Consider the following 12,226-nt stretch of genomic DNA (forward strand, 5'->3'; position numbering starts at 1 on the left):
AATATTCAGAGTTAACAGATTCTGTTTTGAGCACATTTTTGATATCGTGGTAAATTTGTAGTAATTCTCCCTTCTTATTTAAAATTTCCCATAATTCTCACACACGGACAATTTTCTCGACAATGCACAGATTCTGTTTCCTGAGAACCTTACGCTTAGTGTAGAATGTTGAACAGAAATCAAATGCTAAAATATATTATTCTTAGGAAAGCATTGCTGGAACCTGTGAGAAGCCTGGTTTCTTTTGGTGAATTCTATAAAGGGGAAGGAAATCATAACATCCTAATTATTTTCTCCTGACTTGTTGCCTATCTGTTTTCAAAAATACAATAGTTAATTAAAACCAAGATTTATAAAAGAGATTGAAAACGATTTGGAGAATGAAAGATAATCAAGTTGCCCTAAAATAAGGCAGTTACTGCTACTGAAATTCACATATCACTTTATGCTTCTTGACAGCCAAGACAGAAAAAGGAAATATAGAGTGGATCTATTTGTCTTATTTTTTTTTTAAGGAAATTTTTTTTTTAAACATCTTTATTGGAGTATAATCGCTTTACAATGGTCTGTTAGTTTCTGCTTTACAACAAAATGAATCAGCTATACATATACATATATCCCCATATCTCCTCCCTCTTGCGTCTCCCTCCCACCCTCCCTATCCCACCCCTCTAGGTGGTCACAAAGCACCGAGGTGATCTCCCTGTGCTATGCGGCTGCTTCCCACTAGCTATCGATTTTACATTTGGTAGTATATATACGTCCATGCCACTCTCTCACTTCATCCCAGCTTACCTTTCTCCCTTGAAGGAAGTTTTTGAGCATATCTAAAATGACAAACTTCGTATTGACATTAAGTTCCAAGTGGAATTTAATAAGTAGAGCTTTCTAAATAATACCAAGGAAAATAGAGCGAAATGTAACTTCTTTTGTTTTGTAAAAACTATCAAAATGTTTATCACGTGGCCAGTTTTCTTGTGGTGGTTGATTCAAAATGAAAGACGTAACACACAATAGAAATTATTTGGGAAGCTAAACTAGTATAGTCCAATTATGCTGACTCTGTTCATGTAACTTGATTTAGGGACAAATCATTAAGAGCTAGGGCAATGAAGAGTGATGACCCTTAGGCTGTATGTCAGGTATCAGTGATCTCAATTATGCTTCCAGTATGAGCTAAATTGGCTTCATTAAATAGTTGCTGAGTGAATGAATGAACAAATGTATGTGCTCTGGGGATTACCTAATATCAGTCTTCCAAGATGTATGTAGTGTGACAGAGAAACATTAGCTATGTAACAAGGTAACTCCTAACTGTGTGACTTTTTTTTTTTTTTAGATTTATTTATTTATTTATTTTTAGCTGTGTTGGGTCTTCGTTTCTGTGCGAGGGCTTTCTCTAGTTGCGGCAAGCGGGGGCCACTCTTCATCGCGGTGCGCGGGCCTCTCACTATCGTGGCCTCTCTTGTTTCGGAGCACAGGCTCCAGACGCGCAGGCTCAGTAGTTGTGGCTCACGGGCCCAGTTGCTCCGCGGCATGTGGGATCTTCCCAGACCAGGGCTCGAACCCGTGTCCCCTGCATTGGCAGGCAGATTCTCAACCACTGCGCCACCAGGGAAGCCCTAACTGTGTGACTTTTGATGTTATTTAATTGCTTTCAGCTTCAGCAAAATAGGGATTGTAATATGTAATTTGAAAGACTGTGGTGAAGCCTAGTGATAACATATAAACCATCTGGTTCATAATATGTACTTAATTAACAGTAGCCCTTTTTTTTTAACATTGTTGATAGAAAAATGAGTCCTGCTTTCAATATCAGTACACTTTACATTCTGTTGGGAAAAGTAATAATGATTTGTGTGCTCCTCCAGACGATACAATGGGATGACTTGTGAGTGGAGGTAAAACTGTTCTAACAGTTTTATGAAAGCTACTGTAAAAATCTTAAGTGCTCAGGCATGTTCTTCATTGAGAAGGCCCTGTTTGGGGTCATGAAAGATAGGGGGAAGATTGTTTTTGATGAGACAATTTTATGAATGTTAATTTTTCTCTCTCTGAATGATAGTTTAACTTAAACAAGTGTCCTGTGTAACTTATTATTTAAGGACCAATTTACTCCAATAGAATTGCTAGGATGATTTAAATGGAAAATGGATCACCAAAACCTGAAAGCTGGAGTTATTTGGTTTTGCCCACATGAGAATTTAAGTTAATGGCTGCACAAAATATCAATCTTAGCTTTAGGATATTTGTTGATAATTTAGGATTGATAATTAGGTTATTTTTTGATTGGTTTTTTTAGAGTAATTGGACAATGGGTTTGGATGTTTGTATTTCCTCTGGCTTCAGTAATGAAATTATGTCAAGGACTTTTCTTATCTTCCTTTGTGTTATATGGAAGGTGGGTATGCATTCACTTAATCTAGTTAATCAAAGTATTCAGCTATAACTTAAAAGTTGTAGTTCCTCTATTTTATAGCACCTAAAATTGGAATGTAATCTATCAGCATTCTTCCCCTACTTCCATTCTATAAGAGATACCCTCTGTGAAGCAGCAATGGCCTAGGATCCTTGCTGAGTCTGTACAACTTGTTGAGACTACTCAACCCATAGATTATTTTAAGCTGCATTAGAAGACTAATGATAAACGAGTGGATTGTATTACAGTTTTCTCAGTTATATGTAACAGAGTATAGCTGTGATCATGAATTGATTAGTTCTGGTGAAAAATCTGCTTTATCCTTATGCAAGGTATCAAGTTCAAAAAAGTAAACGCCTTCACATTAAATATGTGCCACCCTTTGTATATCTATTATACCTCAATAAAGCTATTTTTAAAAATTTTAAGCAAACACATAGTTGTGACGGGATGTTGATCAAACTAATGACTGTATATATTAGGAAAGAGACAGATTTATTCTCTAATGTTACATTTGGGGTTCATTTTTAGGAAACCATACCTAATGAAAAGTTATCAATAACAGAGCACACTCTTTAGGACACATTTTTAAAACACTGATAGGAAAAGATAGCCAATGGCAAAGATAATTGAAAAAAATCTTTGATAGAGGATAAGTTTTCTGGATACCAAATTGGAAGAGCTCTAGTTCAGGAAAATTTGACGAAATTGCCATCAGATGGACCGTAGAGCAGATAAAATAATTTATCTATATGTAAAAAGAAATCAGTACCTCCACAATTTCTCTGAGAGAAGCCATAAAAAGATCTACTATGTTTAATAATCATTGAGGACAAGCATAATTTCTTAGTTCATCTTTAAGTCTCTGAAGAATTTCACACAGTGGTTTGTATACCTTCTAAATACTCAATAAAAGGCTTGAATTCAATGATTAGAAAGTAATCTCTTGGGGAAAAATCATAGTGCAAATCCATTTTACTTGTGCTTTCCCTCTACATCAAACTCCTAATAAGAGCCAACTCTCTGATCTATCTATATAAAGATAAGGAACTGAAGATTTATCAAATTTTTAAAATAGGTGCCACAATCCATAAGATTTCTATGTTGTGAAACTTGCTAGAAGCTTTCTATATATTTATAGCTGAAGATCCAACCAATAGTTCATCCTGAGACTGTGTACATGAAAAAAGTAAAGCCTTTTCCCCTACCAAAAAATAAAAAGAGAGACTCAATCTAAAAATACTCTTAAATGTCTAGAAGAAATAAAAAGAAGTCATTGCTTTGATTTCATATGCTGGAGTCATTGAGAATATAAATTTCCAAGAATATTGAATTGCCTGAATAAAACTGTACGACTGCTTTTCAACTTGCAAATTCCAGTGAGAAACATCTTTCTCTTTGCTCTCAACTCTTCAGAACCTCGACCTCTAATTTCTTCAGGTTGCTGTTCTAGAGTAGGGACTCAGAGCACTGCTATCAGCCCATGTAGAAACAGGGGTAAACAAGGAGATCCCATAATATTTCCACCGGGTGACTTTCCTAATCGCACCTTGCCAGAGATCTGGGGCTAGGTGTCCAGGACTTAATGGGCTCAGAAGCTGCAAGTTAATGTGGAAAAAGAATACCTCACTCCAAGTGAAGAAAGTGGGGATTTACTTGTGAGTAACAGGATGGACCTGGAGCAGATATGCCCACATACTATACTTTGTATCATACGTTTATAAGTGGTAGTTGAGAATCCTTTAAATGTTTTTCACATTAATATAGATATTCAAGATGTAAACGATAATACTCCCCAGTTCAGCAGGAGTGCTACTGAGTTAAATATGTGAGTTGATCCAGCCTGGAGCAAGATTTGCAATAGTACCTGCAAAAGATCCTGATGATGGAAGCAGTTCCTTTACAAAGTTATCACCCTAACAGCAACTGTATATTTGTCTTTGAAGTAAAAGAGACCAACCGTGGAAACAAATAGATTGAACTTGTGTTAGAGAAGCCACTAGACTGGGAAGAGCAGAGGTCGCATCACTTAGTCCTGACAGCATTAGATGGAGAGGAGCGCCAGAAGCAGAACCACTCGGATCCCGACCCTGGTGGTCGACACCAACTGCAAGCCCTCAACCTCCGATTTCAGCCAGAATGTATACAGGGTCAGCCTTCAAGAAGACCTGCCCCTAGGCACCTCCATGGTGAGGCTGAGGGCCACTGACCTGGACAAGGGCATCAAAGTGGAGATCAAGAATGTCTTTGCAGCCCAGAGTACCCATATCTAGTTTGGCCTTGATCATGGTAGAGGAGAAATGAAAACCTTAAGTACATCGGAATATGAAGAGATTAAAAAGTATTCCATAGTTTTGGAAGGAAGGAATGGGGGTGTGTGGGGGGATTGGTTTCCCAGTGTAGTTGAGATCAAAATTCTAGATGATGATGACAAAGTACTGGAGTTTTTTTTTTTTGGCCGCAACTGGCGGCTTGCAGGATCTTAGTTCCCCGACCAGGGATTGAACCCTCGACCTTGGCAGTAAAAGCACGAGGTCCTAACCACTAGACTGCCAGGGAATTCCTCCCAGAGATTATTTTTACTTCTATTTTCATAATAATTCCTGCAGATTCTGCACCTCAGATAGTAACTGCTCTGTTTAAAACACAGGATCCAGATCCAGGAGAAAACAGGGAGGTCAAATGTCCGGTACAAGAAAATACACTTTTTAGAATTGAATCTTTCACCAATAATTACTACAAGCTTGTAACAGTTGGGGCCCTAGAGTGGGAGCAAACCCTGGAGTACAATGTTACCATCACAGCTGCTGACAGAAGTAAGGCACCACTCTCCTCCAGCAGAAGCATCACACAGCACAGTGGTGATGTCAACAACAATGCTCCAGTTTTCCGTCAGGCCTCCTAAGTGGTCCACGTGGATGAGAACAGCCCTCATGGCACCTCCATTGCCCAAGTCTGCACCTCACATCCCAATCTGGGACCCAATGGCCGTATCTCCTACTCCACCGTGGCCAATTCGAATACTTTGAGTGAATTTGAGCTAGCCCAGAATGCCAAATCGAGACATTCCTTGTAATCAGGTAATTGTACAAATGGATCCCAATAATGGTAGTGTGGCATTTCACCAAACTTGCAGTTTATAAACACTTCAAAAATTATGTACTAACATTTGCATATAAAATTCCCCATTATATATATTACTGTCAGTCTTTTTGGAAGCTTGCCGTCTAAATATAGCAACAACGACCACACACAAAAAGGGAAAAACAGTTACCTTTGGAAAGTGAAAATACGTAAAATGGATAATATGGAAACACTGAACAGAGTGAAAGGAGAATTACTGGTAAGTCAAAAGAAAGAATATTAGGAGGAAGATGCATTAGAGTGTGTCTAATTGGTTAGTCACGGTAGGGTTCCTTGTTGATGTGGGTTTTGTTGTCCAAGATATGTTAATTTTATTATAAATTCCACCTGGCTGTTGGTCCCCAAAAGGAATTCAACAAATCAGATAATTTGGCATCTTCAACCTGGATTCTGATGCTCACCTGAAAAGTTTGCTAAAGCTTGGAAACCAAGAAAAGGCAAGCATCTCAACAAATACGTGTCACTTTCATTTACTGGATTTACCTTATTTAACATTGTTCTAGCAGTATGTTAGAGGAGGCAGTGAATACTCCTGGTGAACAAGGGGCACTTGTTTTATACCTACTGACTCTTCTATTTACGTTATTTAAAGTAGTTTTTGCATATGTGGTATGAGGCAGTGATTCAGTGAGGTAGGGGTTAAGGTTCTTTTTTCCCATATGGATGCCCAGTTTTTCCAGCATCACTTGTCAAAAAAATTTTCGTTTTCCTATTGAATTGCTTTGGTACCCCTGTTGAAAATCATTTGATCTATATATATGGGTCTATTTCTAGACTCTCCATCATGTGCCATTGATCTGTCCATCCCTTTGCCAATACCACTCTGTCTTGATTATTGTAGCTTTATAAGTCTTGAGGTCAGGTAGTAAGTCCCCCAAGTTTTTTCTTCTTTTTCAACACTGTTTTGACCATTCTTAATTCTTTGCCTGTCCAAATAAATTAAAATTGTCTTGTCACTTTCTAGAGGGCAAAAGCCTGAAGGGATTTTGAATGGGATTGATTGCCTTGAAACCATAAATCTACTGGTGGAGTGGTCATCTTAACAATACTGAGACTTCCAATCCAGGAGAATAGTATGTATTTCATATTTCCATTTATTTAGGTCTTCTTTAACTTCTCTCAGCAATGTTTTAGGTCTTATATATCTTTTATTAAATTATTCCTACACATTTGATGCTTTTGGATGTTATTGTAAAATGTATTTCTTATTTCATTTTCTGATTGCTAGTTTACAGAAAAACTATTGATTTTTGTATATTGCATATGCTTTTGAAAAACAAGAGGTGTAGGGTGCTCTATTCTCATACTGTATGAGAATATAATGTAAGAGAATATAGTATAAGCTTAAATCACCTCTACGTAAGTTCAGGCTTACATTCTGTGCAGGAGTAGGTTGGAAGAGTCCATCCCAAAACAGAGCAAACACTAGTGTCTGCCCCAAGTCTAGTAGAGTGGATCATTCATTCATTTCTGTAACAAATATTTATTAACTGCCTATTATATGCAAGACATTGTCCTAGGTGCCGAGGGTGCATCAATGAACCGGCAGATATGATTTCTGCATTAATGGGCCCCCATTCTACGATATGATCTTTTAAAAGTCTGATAAATGCCACCAAGGAGAAAAACCAGGTGCTAAGAGAGCTTGTAATAGAGAGGCCTACTCTAGTCTGAAGGGTCAGGTAAGTCTTCTTTCAGGAAGTGATTCTTAGTGGGCTATCTGAAGGATGAATATAAGTTAGCTAGGTAACTTATAGGAGATTAAAGAAGAAAGTGTCAGGCAGAGGAAATAGCATGTATAAAGGATCTTTAAAAAAGAAAAGAAAAGGTGAGCAAATTAAAAAGGGCTAGGGAGGTTAGAAATGGAAAATAAGTAAGTGAGGTACATTTTAAGTAACCTTGTACTTAGGAGCTATTGAAAGGTTTTAAACAAGGCAGAGACAAGATATGGTTTAAATTTTTAAAAGATTACTCTGGCTGCTGTGTGGTGAATTGATTTATGAAGGTTATAAATGGAAGTAGGGAGAACAGAGGGGAGACTACGTTCCTGGTAAGAAATGGTGCTGGACTGGATTCAAGGGAAGGCGGTGGATATAGAAATAAATGGATAGGGACTTCTCTGGTGACACAGTGGTTAAGAATCCGCCTGCCAATGCAGGGGACATGGGTTTGAGCCCTGGTCCGGGAAGATCCCACATGCCACAGAGCAGCTAAGCCCGTGCACCACAACTACTGAGCCTGTGCTCTAGAGCCTGTGGGCCACAACTACTGAGCCCTTGTGCCTAGAGCCTGTGCTACACAACAAGAGAAGCCACCACAATGAGAAGCCGGCACACTGCAACAAAGAGTAGTCCCGGCTCACCAAAACTAGAGAAAGCCCGTGCGCAGCAATGAAGACCCATTGCAGCCAAAAATACATAAAATAAAATAAAATAAAATAATTTATACAAAAAAAGAAATAAATGGATAGATTGGAGATGTATTTAGGAAATATATCCAACAAGACAATAATGGAGTGGGTGGAATGTAAATTCTGTAAGGGCAGGGACTGTTTTCTTTATTATTATATTCTTCATATCATTGCCTAGCACGTGATAGATTCTTTTTTTTTTAATTTATTTATTTATCTATTTATATTTATTTATTTATTGGCTGCGTTGCATCTTCCTTGCTGTGTGCGGGCTTTCTCTAGTTGTGGTGAGCAGGGGCTACTCTCCATTGTGGTGTGCGGGCTTCTCATTGCACTGACTTCTCTTGTTGGGGAGCACAGGCTCTAGGAGCCTGGGCTTCAGTAGTTGCAGCACGTGGGCTCAGTAGTTGTGGCTCGCAGGCTCTAGAGCACAGGCTGAGTAGTTGTGGCGCACGGGCTTAGTTGCTCCACGGCATGTGGGATCTTCCTGGACCAGGGCTCGAACCTGTGTCCCCTGCATTGGCAGGCAGATTTTTTTTTTTCCCTAGGGGAAGGGTTAACTAGTTCCTGAGGCAGTAGACATGACAGGTTTTTGACCTGTGATATTAGATTTGGTAAATTTATAAGTAGTGTTTAGAGTCCATCCTGTGGATTGGAACTGAGGAAGACTCTAGGCAAGAAACTGATTGGGAGGCTGCACTAAAATTGAAGGCAAGCTTTTTTTTTTTTTTTTTTAATTTATTTTATTTATTTATTTATGGCTGTGTTGGGTCTTCGTTTCTATGCGAGGGCTTTCTCTAGTTGTGGCAAGCGGGGGCCACTCTTCATCGCGGTGCATGGGCCTCTCACTATCGCGGCCTCTCTTGTTGCGGAGCACAGGCTCCAGACGCGCAGGCTCAGTAACTGTGGCTCACGGGCCCAGCTGCTCTGTGGCATGTGGGATCTTCCCAGACCAGGGCTCGAACCCGTGTCCCCTGCATTGGCAGGCAGACTCTCAACCACTGCGCCACCAGGGAAGTCCCCTTTTTTAAAAATTTTTATTTATTTTATTTTATTTTTTGGCTGTGTTGGGTCTTTGTTGCTGCTGCACGTGGGCTTTCCTCTGGTTGCGGCGAGCGGGGGCTACTCTTCATTGCGGTGCGTGGGCTTCTCATGTGGTGGCTTCTCTTATTGTGGAGCACGGGCTCTAGGCGCGCGGGCTTCAGTAGTTGTGGCGCGTGGGGCTCAATAGTTGTGGCTCGCGGGCTCTAGAGTGCAGGCTCAGTAGTTGTGGCGCACAGGCTTCATTGCTCCGTGGCATGTGGGATCTTCCTGGCCCAGGGCTCGAACCCGTGTCCCCTGCCTTGGCAGGCGGATTCTTAACCACTGTGCCACCAGGGAAGCCCCACATGATAGATTCTTAATAAAAAATTGTTCACTGAATAAAGGATGAAAAGGGGGGCATAAGAGTTATTTCCAGGTTTCTGAATTAAGGAACTGGATGGACAAAGGTACCATTTAGTGAGATGTGGAAGACTAGAGAAGGGTAGATTTCAAAGAAATCTAGAGTTGAGTTAGTTGTAAGCATGTTAAGTTTAAGAGTCTGAGAAACATCCAAGTGCAGATATTAAGAGTGTGGTTGGGCATATGGTCACCATTCTTTTACTCTGATTTCTTCCATTGTGATAATCCCTTCAGATGGGTAGATCTTTACCAGGTTGAGCATGATAAACTTCCTGATAGCTCTACACAGGTATGTTTTTGGGCTCATGGCAGAGCTACTCCTGTGTTTTATTTTTCTTATTGATCTTTTTTTCACTATTAGAAACATCCAGCACCCAGAGAACCTCACTGTCTCTAATTCATACTCACCCCACTCTTGTGACTAGTCTTGGTATCCAGTTCTTTTCTGCCTCTGGAATTCTGTTTGGATTATAACTTATCAGGCTTTTAAAATTTGTTGTTGTTTAATTTTCTTTCACTTGATTGTATGTTTTCCATGGACATTTTTAAGCTCAGTTTTTCTTCACCATCAATTTTTGGCTTACAAACAGTAAAATTTCAGATAAGGAATGTTTAGGATAAAAAGTACATAGCAATAATAATACAATTTTTGGATTTTAATATTGTGAATATACTTGGAAGATTGTATACCCACACCTACCTTAAACATCCTATAGAGTCCCCAGTAACATTGTAAAAAAGATACTGCTTCTTGTTCTATGACTTTCATCTGGTACATACTTGCTTCCTCATCAATGTGTTAGCTCTCTCTCACCAGCAAGTATATAGCTCCTAGATGACAAGGATTTATTTATTTTTTCATGCTATGTTTTTAAGGCCTGTAACAGTGCTTGACACTATTAAGCTCTAAATAAACATTCCTTAAGTGAATTAACAGTGACTAAGCATTTTAAGCTGAAACCAACAGTATTAATGATCATAGAACTTCTTTTGCCCTTGAGGGTATAGAAATTTTCCATATTTTGATGGGGGTAGATTATATGGGTGTATACACTTGCCAAAACTCATTGAACTTAAGATCCTTGCATTTCACTGTATGTAAACAATATTTCAATTTAAAAGGAGATTTAAGAAAATAAAACATCAGATTCTCCTCACCACCCTCACCTTGCCTCCAGACTCACCCCCAAGAGGTTGCTACTGTTAATACCTGATTATGTATACTTCCAAGCATTTTCCTGTATATGTAAATGTGTGTGCTGTTTGTTTGCACAACAGGGATCGTCTTACAGTACATATACTGTTCTGCAACCTGCTTTTCCCAGTTAATAATATCTCAGGGACACCTTTTTTGAATCCTTATAGGTCTGCTATCTACCTCAATCTTACTAATTTTCTTTTATTTATTTTACTTTGGGGTAGGAAGCACATTTACATGGTTCAAGAATCAAAACTATATAATAGGCATGTATTTTCTCATTCCCATTCCTGTCCTTTTTCTATTCCACTCGTTTCCTCCTACCCCCTTGTATGGTCAGACCACTCAAGATGGCTGTTCTCTTGCCCTCTGAAAATCCCCTGCTCGACCAGTCCCTGTTTCACCTACACACTACTCACATGACTATCCAATCCTCTTAATCATAGGGCTTAATCACCTATGTGTTTGCCCCCTGCCCCAGCCGCTGGTTTCCCTGGTAACTGATGAACCAACCTGACATCAACTGCACTATAAATGGTAGCCTCCTTCTCCCCCTTTTCCTATAACTGAACATCCCAGGAGCAATTGTCTCAGTGTTGATGGCTTGTCAACCCAGAGGCAACTAGTCAAACCGTCTTAGTTCAACTGTCGACCACTGAAAGGCCATTGCCAACTATCGGTCAGGACGATAACTGACTTTTGCACTTGCCACCAGATCTCCCCACCAGAGGAAAACATTACAAATTGGCCCTGGGACTGGCAGTTAAGTCCCCAGTGGTTTGGGTTTGCATACTCCACAGTGTATGTGGGGAATAGGATTAGAAAGGGACTTATAGATTTCACCTGTCTTCTACCCAGCCCCACTTAAACTACTAAGGTAATTAATCACAGACCCTTACTAGAGAACATCAGCATTATATTAACCTCCTGGTCTTGTTATACCGCCTCTTCAGTATTCAGCACCAGCTGAGGGTACTGAGGGTGGATAGGCAGTAATGGTACTGCAGGCCAAGACAAAAAACCACAGGCAGGGGTGGTATTATCTCAGAGTGCTGTTACTGCTTGTATTTTGCTCAAAGGTCATGATATTTTCTGTGTTGTACCTGTTAAAAATCTTACATTTCATCCCTAGCCTGTGCAGAGGGAGTCTGTTCACGGACTGGGCAATGGCAGCGGCCTCACTGTGAAATGTGTCTGGTTGCTGGGTCTGCAGCGAGATGCCTCTATTGATGTAGAATGGCAAGTAGAAGCCCTGGCTAAACATACAGCTGCTGCCTTAAATAATACTAGTCATGCAATTACCCTCCTGTCTGAGGAGACCACCCAAATGAGACAAGTGGTCCTTCGAAACAGGATGGCTCTGGACGTGCTAATGGCAGCACAAGGGGGGACCTGTGCTCTCATTCAAACTCAATGTTGTGTATATATACCCAATAACTCCCACAGTATTTCCTCTGCTACGAAAGCTTTAGACCAGGACAACCCTGCCATAGATTCCCTCTCCATCAACTCGGTAAGCGCTTGGCTCCACAATTTGCCCACATGGCGAATGAGTATTTTTCACATACCAGCTGTCTTACTCTTGATACTCTTCAGCTGCTGGTGTCTGTGT

The 12,226-nt window shown here is 39.9% G+C and overlaps 1 protein-coding gene across 12 annotated transcripts in view; it reads left to right on the forward strand.

Moving 5' to 3' along the window:
• LOC118893074 (protocadherin gamma-C3) overlaps positions 1-12,226 on the forward strand; it is a 161,924-nt gene that overhangs the window by 88,792 nt on the left and 60,906 nt on the right. The window lies entirely within an intron of this gene.

Source organism: Balaenoptera musculus, chromosome 3 (genome assembly GCF_009873245.2).
Source record: "Balaenoptera musculus isolate JJ_BM4_2016_0621 chromosome 3, mBalMus1.pri.v3, whole genome shotgun sequence".
Taxonomy (NCBI): domain Eukaryota; kingdom Metazoa; phylum Chordata; class Mammalia; order Artiodactyla; family Balaenopteridae; genus Balaenoptera; species Balaenoptera musculus.